This window comes from Arachis ipaensis, chromosome B4 (genome assembly GCF_059453495.1).
Source record: "Arachis ipaensis isolate K30076 ecotype BB chromosome B4, ASM5945349v1, whole genome shotgun sequence".
In the NCBI taxonomy this organism is placed as follows: domain Eukaryota; kingdom Viridiplantae; phylum Streptophyta; class Magnoliopsida; order Fabales; family Fabaceae; genus Arachis; species Arachis ipaensis.
Genome location: NC_142439.1, coordinates 86,060,077 through 86,071,139, shown reverse-complemented (window position 1 = coordinate 86,071,139; position 11,063 = coordinate 86,060,077). Strand labels below are relative to the sequence as shown.

Genomic DNA, 11,063 nt, shown 5'->3' with positions numbered 1-11,063 from the left:
TGGGCATTTTATTTTGTGTATTTCATTTTCTGTTTGAGTGATTTACTTTTTATTTTAGTTAAACTTCTTCTCTTCTCCCTCTACTCTTTTGTTTTTATTTGTTATTTTCAATTCTATTTGCTAACCCACTAACTGTTTGGTATATTGCATCACCCACAACTAACATCAATTCTGACACAAGTACTGTCTGCACCTATATTCTCTGCTTGTACTTGTTGGTTGTATGACAGGGAGAAGAAGCGGGGCTTCAACTTCCTTTGATTCTGAACCAAAGAGAACCTTCCTTAGACTAAGGAGGGAGGCAAAAGGAAAACGAGTAGTTGGTGCTGAAGAAGAAGAGGAACAGTTTGGGGAATACTTTGAACCAAACATGGAAGAAAACATGGAAAATCATCATGAAAAAGAGATTCACAACCATGGCAGAGGAGGTGGAGCAAATCATGCTGGGGAGGATAGAAGAGTTTTGGGCTCTTACATTAATCCAAACCCAGGCAATTGTGGAAGTAGCATCCAAAAACCAACAATCCATGCCAACAACTTTGAACTTAAACCACAGCTCATCACCCTTATTCAGAACAACTGTTCATTTGGAGGAGGTGTTCAAGAAGATCCCAACCAACATTTGACCACCTTCCTGAGAATATGTGACACAGTGAAATCTAATGGTGTTCATCCTGACGCCTATAGATTGCTCTTATTTCCCTTCTCACTCAAAGACAAGGCAGCCAAGTGGCTGGAATCCTTCCCAAGGGAGAGCTTGACAACGTGGGAGGATGTGGTGAACAAATTCTTAGCAAGATTCTACCCTCCTCAATGAATCAATAGGCTGAGAGCTGAGGTTCAAACCTTTAGGCAACAGGATGGTGAGACTCTGTATGAAGCATGGGAGAGGTTCAAAGACTTAACAAGGAGGTGTCCACCTGACATGTTCAACGAATGGGTCCAGCTGCACATTTTCTATGAAGGGCTCTCTTATGAGTCAAAGAAGGCAGTAGACCATTCATCTGGAGGGTCCATAAACAAGAAGAAGACCATTGAGGAAGCCATAGATGTTATTGAAACAGTAGCAGAAAACGACTACTTCTATGCTTCCGAAAGAGGGAACACAAGAGGAGTGATGGAGCTAAACAATGTAGACGCTCTGTTGGCCCAAAACAAGCTCATTACTGATGACATGTCATCTTAGCCTAGTTTCACTAGCCTTTTTCTTTTGTTTTCAATTGAATTATGCACTTTCTTGAGCCAAAAGCAAGCCAATTGGGTAGATTTTCATGTTTCCTTTGATTTAATCAACCATGTATGAATTCATGCTATTTCATGAGGTTTTATGCTATAATTGTCACATATTATGAAAGAATGAGTATCTCATGATTTTGAGCATAGCTTTGATGTGTTTGGTTGATTAATGATAGGTGAAGAAAGCTTGGAGAAAGGTTGATGCAAGAAGGAATGGCTAGGAGGAATGACTTGAGTCTTGGATTAATTATGAACCAGGAAGCAAAAGCTGGACCAAAAGTTAGCCCCTAACTTTTTGGCTAACTTTTGGCATGAAAAACACTCCCTGGATGCACCAAAAGTTTGCGCCAACGTTAGCCCCTAACTTTTTGGCTAACGTTGGCGCCTGAAAAACTCCCTAGGCTAGCAAAAGTTTGCACCAACGTTAGCCCCTAACTTTCTGGCTAACGTTGGCGCCATGAATAACTAAGGGGAGGCCAACGTTGGAGCAAAAGTTAGACCCCTAACTTTTGCCCCAACGTTGGTATCAGCAAAACAAGGGTGCTGATGTGAAAAGTTAGAGCAAAAGTTAGACCCTAACTTTTACTCCAACTTTTACTCAAGCTTTCATGATTCCAACCCGATTCAATTCGGTTCTTCTCCAAACTCCAAGAGCAATCAACCAAGGCCTCTCTCAACCCAATTCCACCAAGAGCAAAGGCCCAATTGAAGGCTTGAAGACCATTTGAAGAAAGTGTATAAATAGATTAGAATTTAAGTTTTAGGGAAGCTTCCCTTTTAGTTTTCAGAGAGCTTTCTTTTCTGGTTTGATTGAGAGCTCACCTTTACATTTCTTAGCACTATTGTTTTAATTCAAGAGAATTTGGGAGGAGAATTGATCTCTCTTCTTCCTTGTTCTTGCCCAGCACTCTTTACTTTTCTTGTCTTGGATTTTGGGTGGAGAATTGAAAAAATTCTGTTTCAATCTCACCTTAGGATCTTGCTTTATTTTACTGCACAATTGAATTCAGTTTCGGTTAATTGCTTTTCATCTACTTTCTTTGCAATTTACATTTTCTTTGCAATTGTTCTTGTTGGATCTAGGAAGGCATTGAGATCTAGACTTGGCTTTCTAGTCTCTTGGGTCCTGAGATCCGGAATTTCCATTTCCCATTCCCTGTTTACTGTTTTCATGCTCATTTACATTTTTGTTTTAAGATCCGGTTCGACTCAAGTCTTTCTTTACTTCTCTGTTTGTTGCAATTTTACATTTCCTTGTTTAATTTATGCAAATCCAACTCCCCATTCCCTTTACAATTCAAGCCATTTATATTTCTTGCACTTTAAGATTTTGCAATTTACATTTCTTGCGTTCTAAGTTTCTGCCATTTAATTTCTTGTTCTTTAAGATTCAGCACTTTAATTCCTGTTCTCTTTAATTTCATGCCAATTACCCATTCCCTTTACTTTTTATGCAATTTAAATTCTGCAAATCACAAATCTCTCAACCAAATCTTGATTCGCTTGACTAAATCAACCACTAAACTAAAATTGCTCAATCCTTCAATCCCTGTGGGATCGACCTCACTCCCGTGAGTTATTATTACTTGATGCTACCCGGTGCACTTGCCGGTTAAGTTTGGGTGTTTTGGAGAAATTCGTTTTTCCACGAAAATATCCCATCAAGTTTTTGGCGCCGTTGCCGGGGATTGATTAGATTGACAATGATTAAGTGAGGTGGTGATCTAGATCTAGCATTTTTATTTTCTGTTCCTTTAATTTTCAATTAACCCACTAACTGTTTGAATTTTTGCTTAAGCTAACTAAAACTTCATTCTAGCAATAGATTGAAGTGTCACTGGTTTGTGTGTTTCTTATGTTCTGCTTGTATGTCAGGTACAAGAAGAAATACACCCATCTTTCATGAACAAGACGAAAGAACTCTTAGAAGGTTAAGAAGAGCTGAAAGAGGGAAAAATATTGTTGGAGAAGAGGAATCAGAAGAAGAATTCCAAGATATGGAGGAATATTCAACTAATCCACCAGGTGGAGCAGACAACAACAATAACAATCCACCCCAGAGGAGAGTTTTAGCTTTCTATACTTTTGCAAATCCTAGACATTGTGGAAGTAGCATCTTAACTCCAAATTTCAATGCAAACAATTTTGAACTAAAGCCACAACTCATCACTTTGGTTCAAAACAATTGCTCTTTTGGTGGAGGACCACTTGAAGATCCGAACCAACACTTATCCACCTTCTTGAGGATTTGTAACACTGTTAAAACTAATGGTGTGCCTCCTGACAGCTACAAGCTATTGCTATTCCCATTTTCTCTCCGAGACAAGGCCACTCAATGGTTGGAATCCTTTCCAAGAGACAGCATCAACAATTGGGATGATTTGGTAACCAAGTTTCTTGCCAAATTTTACCCACCTCAAAGGATCATAAGGTTGAAGACTGAGGTACAAACATTTACACAAATGGAGGCTGAACCCATCCATGAGGCTTGGGAGAGATACAAGGCTCTAATCAGGAAATGTCCTCCTGAAATGTTCACTGAGTGGGATAAGCTGTAGAATTTCTATGAGGGCTTAACATTGAAATCTCAAGAAGCTTTGGATCATTCAGCTGGAGGTTCCTTGCAACTCATGAAAACTGCAAAGGAAGCTCAAAATCTCATTGATATGGTGGCTAACAACCAATATTTCTTTGCTCATCAAAGAAACCGCCAACCATCACAAAGAAGAGGAGTAATGGAGCTAGAAGGAGTGGACCCAATCTTGGCTCAAAACAAGATGATGCAGCAGCAAATTCAACAACAATTTGAACAAATGGCCAAGAGGATTGATAGTCTCCAAGTTGCAGCAGTTAACACTAGCCAACCATCAACCACATGGGGACAGAATGAAGAAACTTAAGAAGAACAACAACAAGAGCAAGTACAGTATATGCACAACCAAGGACCAAATGAAGTGTATGGTGATACATACAATCCATCTTGGAAGAACCACCCAAACCTTAGATGGGGAGATAATCAGACCCAAAACCAGCAACCATGGCAGAGGAACTCGAACCAAAACAACCCAAGAAGCAACCAAAACCACAACCAGCAGCAAACTAACCAGAACCCCTATAGAAAAACTCAAAATAACTATCCCAACCCCAACCAAAATGCCTACCATCCACCACCCACATCTCATAACCCACCTCAAGTATCACCTGAAGCCCAGAGAATCACTAACTTGGAGGCCGTGATAGATAAAATGTTGAAACACCAGGAAATGACAACCAAGAATCAGGAAGCATCCCTGAAGAGCCTAGAGAGACAGATGGGGCAAATCTCCAAGCAGATTTCTCTTGAGAGACCCTCAAGCTCTCTGCCGAGTGACACGATTCCAAATCCTAAGGAAGAATGCAAGGCGATACAATTAAGGAGTGGGAGAACATTGATGAGTAACAATGACACTATTAAGAAGCAAGTAGAGAGCAGCAAAAGACCAATAGAAGATGAATAGCCAACACACACAGAAGAAGCCAATGATGATGATGCAATGGCAAGCAAGGAAGCTTCAAAGTAAACTCAAGCAAAGGAAGAACAATCAAAAATTCCAAAAAAAGGGAATGAAGCAGTTGAAAAGCCAACCAAGAATCAAAAGCAACAAGCAGAGAAAACCTTTGTACCTCCACTGCATATCCCCAGAGGTTCAACAAAGAAACCAAGGACTAGCATTTTCACAAGTTCCTGGAAACTTTCAAAAAGCTGGAAATCAATATTCCTTTTGCTGAAGCACTTGAGCAAATGCCTCTGTATGCCAAGTTTTTGAAGGAGCTTATCAACAAGAAAAGAAGTTGGCTTGAGAAGGAAACCGTGTTACTCACCGAGGAATGCAGTGCTTTGATTCAAAGGGGCATTCCACCAAAACTCAAGGATCCAGGAAGCTTTGTAGTCTCATGCACCATTGGCAGAATAATTCTCAACAAAGCTCTCTGTGACCTTGGTGCCAGCATCAACTTAATGCCTCTCTCAATGATGAGAAAACTTGCTATAGAAGAGCTTAAACCCACCAGGATGTCATTGGTCATGGCTGACAGATCAATCAAAACACCCACTGGAATTGTGGAAAATCTATTGGTAATGGTTGGGGAGTTTATTTTCCCAGCAGATTTTGTGATTTTGGATACTGAAGAGGAAGGAAATAATTCAATCATTTTGGGAAGGCCATTTCTAGCCACAGCAAGAGCCACTATCGATGTAGAAAAAGGAGAAATGATCTTCAGGGTCCACAATGAACAAATGGTCATAAACGTCTTCAAGTCAATGCAACACATTCCTGAGCAAGAGGATTATGTGAGAGTGGACATGATAGAGAGTTTGGTGGAAGAAATGCTGGAAGAAAGTCCTCAAGAGCAAGAAGGAAATCAAGGGGCAACAGAGGAACAAGTAGCTGAGACTTCCACTGAGCAAGATGAAAAACAAGACAAGAAGGAAGAAGTACGAAAACAAGAACTGAAACCATTACCCACCCATCTCAAATATGCATTCCTTGGCACATCGGAGAGCTTCCCAGTAATCATTAATTCATCCCTGACAAAGAAGGAAGAAGGAGAACTTCTTGATGTACTCAAAGCTCACAAAGATGCTTTAGGATGGACCATTGATGACCTGAAGGGAATCAGCCCTGCAGTATGTATGCATAAGATCCTCTTGGAAGATAATTCCAAACCAGTGGTTCAACCACAAAGAAGGCTAAATCCCACAATGAAGGAAGTTGTCCAGAAGGAAGTAATGAAGTTGTGGAATGCGGGGATAATCTTCCCAATATCTGACAGCCCATGGGTAAGCCCGGTTCAAGTTGTACCAAAGAAAGGAGGAATGACGATCATCACTAATGAGAAGAATGAGTTGATCCCTACTAGAACAGTGACTGGGTGGAGGATGTGCATAGACTATAGAAGATTGAATGATGCCACCAGGAAGGACCATTTTCCTCTCCCATTCATTGATCAGATGCTGCTAAATTGAAAGTTACATAATACCCCTGCCTGCCTGCATAGCATAGTTTTTCTGTAATTCAATAACTAAGATGCTTGACTATTCACAACACTACACTTTTCACACTTGTTTGCACTCAATATTTCAAAAATGCATCACATGAAAGTTCTTTGAAAAGAAGGATTGAGAAATCAAACAATTTTGAGGCAAGCAAAAGATTAGGAGAAGTGGCGGTTCTAGTTGTATGATTATGTATTGAGGTTGCATGCTTGTGAAAACTTGCATGGGAGCTCATAGGCAGGACATGAAGTTCAAAGAAGTATTGTGGAGATTCTCAAAAATCTATTGATCCAAGAAGCAGCAAACAAAACAAAAGAAAATAAAGAAAATACAAAAGCAAAAAGAACATGGCCCAAGGCTCTAAGCATCAATTACCAGGCAGAAAAAGAAAGAAGAAACAAAACTCAAAGAGTTGTTAGCCTAGTAAATGCTTGTGGTTGAGCTGTGTCAAGGAAAGAGGCTTGAGCAAGTAAATCCTTAGGGGTGCTTTAACACCTAATACCTTAAAACCAACTGGTTTAGGAGTATTGATTGAAAGCTTATCTAAAGAGCCGCTTTGAGACATGACACTTAGAGTCAAGGCCAAAGCACAGAAACTATAAGCTGCTTCAAGGTGACTACATATAAAGAGATCTCCATGATACCATTTGGATGAAAATCCTAAGACCTAAGACTCCCAATATGTGAGGACTAGTGAGCACTGAAACCCTTGCATGAGCATATGATTTAGAGTTCACCCCACTGACACTTAATCACTTCACTCACAGGACCTTACAATTTATTCTTCAATCCGTCTTAAGTGAAAGAACCTATAAGCATAATTCATTTCTTGCTTGGGGACAAGCAAGATTTAAGTTTGGTGTTGTGATGACATGTCATCTTAGCCTAGTTTCACTAGCCTTTTTCTTTTGTTTTCAATTGAATTATGCACTTTCTTGAGCCAAAAGCAGGCCAATTGGGTAGATTTTCATGTTTCCTTTGATTTAATCAACCATGTATGAATTCATGCTATTTCATGAGGTTTTATGCTATAATTGTCACATATTATGAAAGAATGAATATCTCATGATTTTGAGCATAGCTTTGATGTGTTTGGTTGATTAATGATAGGTGAAGAAAGCTTGGAGAAAGGTTGATGCAAGAAGGAATGGCTAGGAGGAATGACTTGAGTCTTGGATTAATTATGAACCAGGAAGCAAAAGCTGGACCGAAAGTTAGCCCCTAACTTTTTGGCTAACTTTTGGCATGAAAAACACTCCCTGGATGCACCAAAAGTTTGCGCCAACGTTAACCCCTAACTTTTTGGCTAACGTTGGCGCCTGAAAAGCTCCCTGGGCTAGCAAAAGTTTGCGCCAACGTTAGCCCCTAACTTTCTGGCTAACGTTGGCGCCATGAATAACTAAGGGGAGGCCAACGTTGGAGCAAAAGTTAGACCCCTAACTTTTGCCCTAACGTTGGTATCAGCAAAACAAGGGTGCTGATGTGAAAAGTTGGAGCAAAAGTTAGACCCTAACTTTTACTCCAACTTTTACTCAAGCTTTCATGATTCCAACCCGGTTCAATTCGGTTCTTCTCCAAACTCCAAGAGCAATCAACCAAGGCCTCTCTCAACCCAATTCCACCAAGAGCAAAGGCCCAATTGAAGGCTTGAAGACCATTTGAAGAAAGTGTATAAATAGATTAGAATTTAAGTTTTAGGGGAGCTTCCCTTTTAGTTTTCAGAGAGCTTTCTTTTCTGGTTTGATTGAGAGCTCACCTTTACATTTCTTAGCACTGTTGTTTTAATTCAAGAGAATTTGGGAGGAGAATTGATCTCTCTTCTTCCTTGTTCTTGCCCAGCACTCTTTACTTTTCTTGTCTTGGATTTTGGGTGGAGAATTGAAAAAATTCTGTTTCAATCTCACCTTAGGATCTTGCTTTATTTTACTGCACAATTGAATTCAGTTTCGGTTAATTGCTTTTCATCTACTTTCTTTGCAATTTACATTTTCTTTGCAATTGTTCTTGTTGGATCTAGGAAGGCATTGAGATCTAGACTTGGCTTTCTAGTCTCTTGGGTCCTGAGATCCGGAATTTCCATTTCCCATTCCCTGTTTACTGTTTTCATGCTCATTTACATTTTTGTTTTAAGATCCGGTTCGATTCAAGTCTTTCTTTACTTCTCTGTTTGTTGCAATTTTACATTTCCTTGTTTAATTTCTGCAAATCCAACTCCCCATTCCCTTTACAATTCAAGCCATTTACATTTCTTGCACTTTAAGATTTTGCAATTTACATTTCTTGCGTTCTAAGTTTCTGCCATTTAATTTCTTGTTCTTTAAGATTCAGCACTTTAATTCCTGTTCTCTTTAATTTCATGCCAATTACCCATTCCCTTTACTTTCTATGCAATTTAAATTCTGCAAATCACAAATCTCTCAACCAAATCTTGATTCGCTTGACTAAATCAACCACTAAACTAAAATTGCTCAATTCTTCAATCCCTGTGGGATCGACCTCACTCCCGTGAGTTATTATTACTTGATGCGACCCGGTGCACTTGCCAGTTAAGTTTAGGTGTTTTGGAGAAATTCGTTTTTCCACAAAAATATCCCATCAATTACCCAGCAGCTTGCTGACCTCACCAAGAAGATGGAGATGAACTAAGTAGCAGCAATCTCCACTTCATCAACAACACAAGAAGGAGTAAACCAAGAAGCAGAAGGGAGTCAGGAGCAAGCCAACTACATTCGGAATTCACCAAGGAAAAACTATGATCCATACTCTAAGACTTACAACCCTGGATGGAGAAATCACCCGAACTTTGGGTGGGGAAGTGAGCAAGATCAAAACCAAGACCAGAGACGTTACAACTCCAACAACAATGCAGCTCACCAACAATTCACCCAGAGGACATCTCAACACCCCCACAACAACACTTCTCCACATACTTATCAAAACCAAAATAGCACATTTGCTCCGAACCACTCATCAATTGATGACAGGCTCTCTAAGATTGAAACCTTACTGGAAGGAATAAGCCAAGAGATTCAAGAAAATAAGGTGTTCAAGGAGGAGGTGCGAGCCAATATCAAGAACCAGGGAGAGACCATTAGGAAGCTGGAATTCCAAGTGGGATATTTAGCTGAGAAGATTCCCAAACCTACTGATAGCTTCCCAAGTGACACTGAGAAAAACCCCAAGGGAGAAGCAAAGAAAGTAAGATGGGAAAATTGCAAAATGGTCACTACAAGTGATCAAGAGATTGAAGACAAGCAAGGCAGAATGTGCAAACAACCTAAAGACAACTAAACTAAGGAGGAGGATAGAGATCACAAAGAACCAGAAATCTCACAACAAGAGCTGCTGAAGCTCTATGCACCATTCCCTCAACTGCTCAATGGTGCTGTGGGATAAAGAATATACTCAAGGTTCCTAGACTTGTTTGCATCACTGCATGTGAACATACCATTCATCAAGGCAATTCAACAAATGCCTGCATTCATCAAATATATGAAGGAACTTCTTCCCAGGAAAAGCTCACTCAAGGGAGGGCAGACTATAGTGATGAACAAGGAATGTAATGCCCTTATTCAACCTGAGTTGCCTACAAAAAGAAGAGACCCAGGAAGTTTTCATATACCTTGTGCCATAGGAGAAAACATGTTCGACAGAGCACTATGTGATTTAGGGGCCAGCATCAACTTACTGCCCTTATCCCTGGTGAAGAGTCTGCAGATCAATGAGATAATGCCCACAGATGTCATTATCAGACTGGCTGACAAAACTCAAAAGCAAGCAATAGGAGTGGTGGAAAATGTGTTGCTAAAGGTTGGGAAGTACTTTCTCCCAACAGACTTTATCATTCTGGACATGGAAGAAAGTCACACTCACCCAATCATATTGGGAAGACCATTTCTAGCTACGGCCAGAGCACTTATCGATGTAGAGAAAGGGCAGCTAATATTGAGAATCCATGATGAACAACTCAGCTTCAATGTTTTCAACTTCTCACAAGAGACAGATCAAGAGGACAAGGAACTAAGCACAAATGATAAGGAGACACTGAAGGAGGAGACAAGCACTGAAGCACAGCTAGTTCATTCTGAAACCCCTCAATTGATAAACAAGGAAAACAGCAACTGCCACAGCTCAAGGAAAAATTGGAGGAACCCAAACTTCTAGAGGCAGGTGAAGACAGCATCACAACTCCTTGGAGAAAAGAGGCCACCAAGGGGAAGGCAACCTCAAAAGAAACAAAGAAGAAGGTACCAAGGAGATGGAGGAACAAGAAGATCCCTACGGAAGACTTTTCTCCAGGGGATAGAGTTGTCTCAGCCTACTTCCTAGATATTCCCCCTAATCTCCCTACTGTGCCATCTCAATTACCCAAGGTCTTCACTATCAACAGAGTTCTTTCCCTGGAACATGTGGAAATCATTGATCCAACCAATGGATACAAGTCCACAGCAAGAGGGGAGGACTTTAAGCACTACCAACCACCGTGATAAAAGAAAAAGGTCAAGCTAGTGACGCTAAAGAAGCGCTTTATGGGAGGCAACCCATGTTTTATATGCTTTCAGATGATAATGAATAAGTCAATCTTTATGAGCTTCAATCCAAACTTAACAAACAATTGGTGAAAATCTTCTTATGCAGAGTATAGTGAGGAACAAGTTTGGTGTTCAAAGCAAACCAAGTTGCATGCTAGTCTTGGGAGCTTTTAACACAAAACTTTCATCACAGTGCTTCAAACTAAGTTTGGTGTCACCCCATGGTGCCACCAAAATGCATATAAGGAACCACCAATAGT

General features: G+C 40.2%; 1 non-coding gene across 1 annotated transcript; it reads right to left on the bottom strand.

The window, feature by feature from the left end:
- Positions 1–823: 823 nt before the first annotated feature.
- Positions 824–927, bottom strand: LOC148568225 (small nucleolar RNA R71). The gene has a single exon (XR_015882228.1). It is a non-coding gene; the product is annotated as a small nucleolar RNA R71 (small nucleolar RNA).
- Positions 928–11,063: the final 10,136 nt, after the last annotated feature.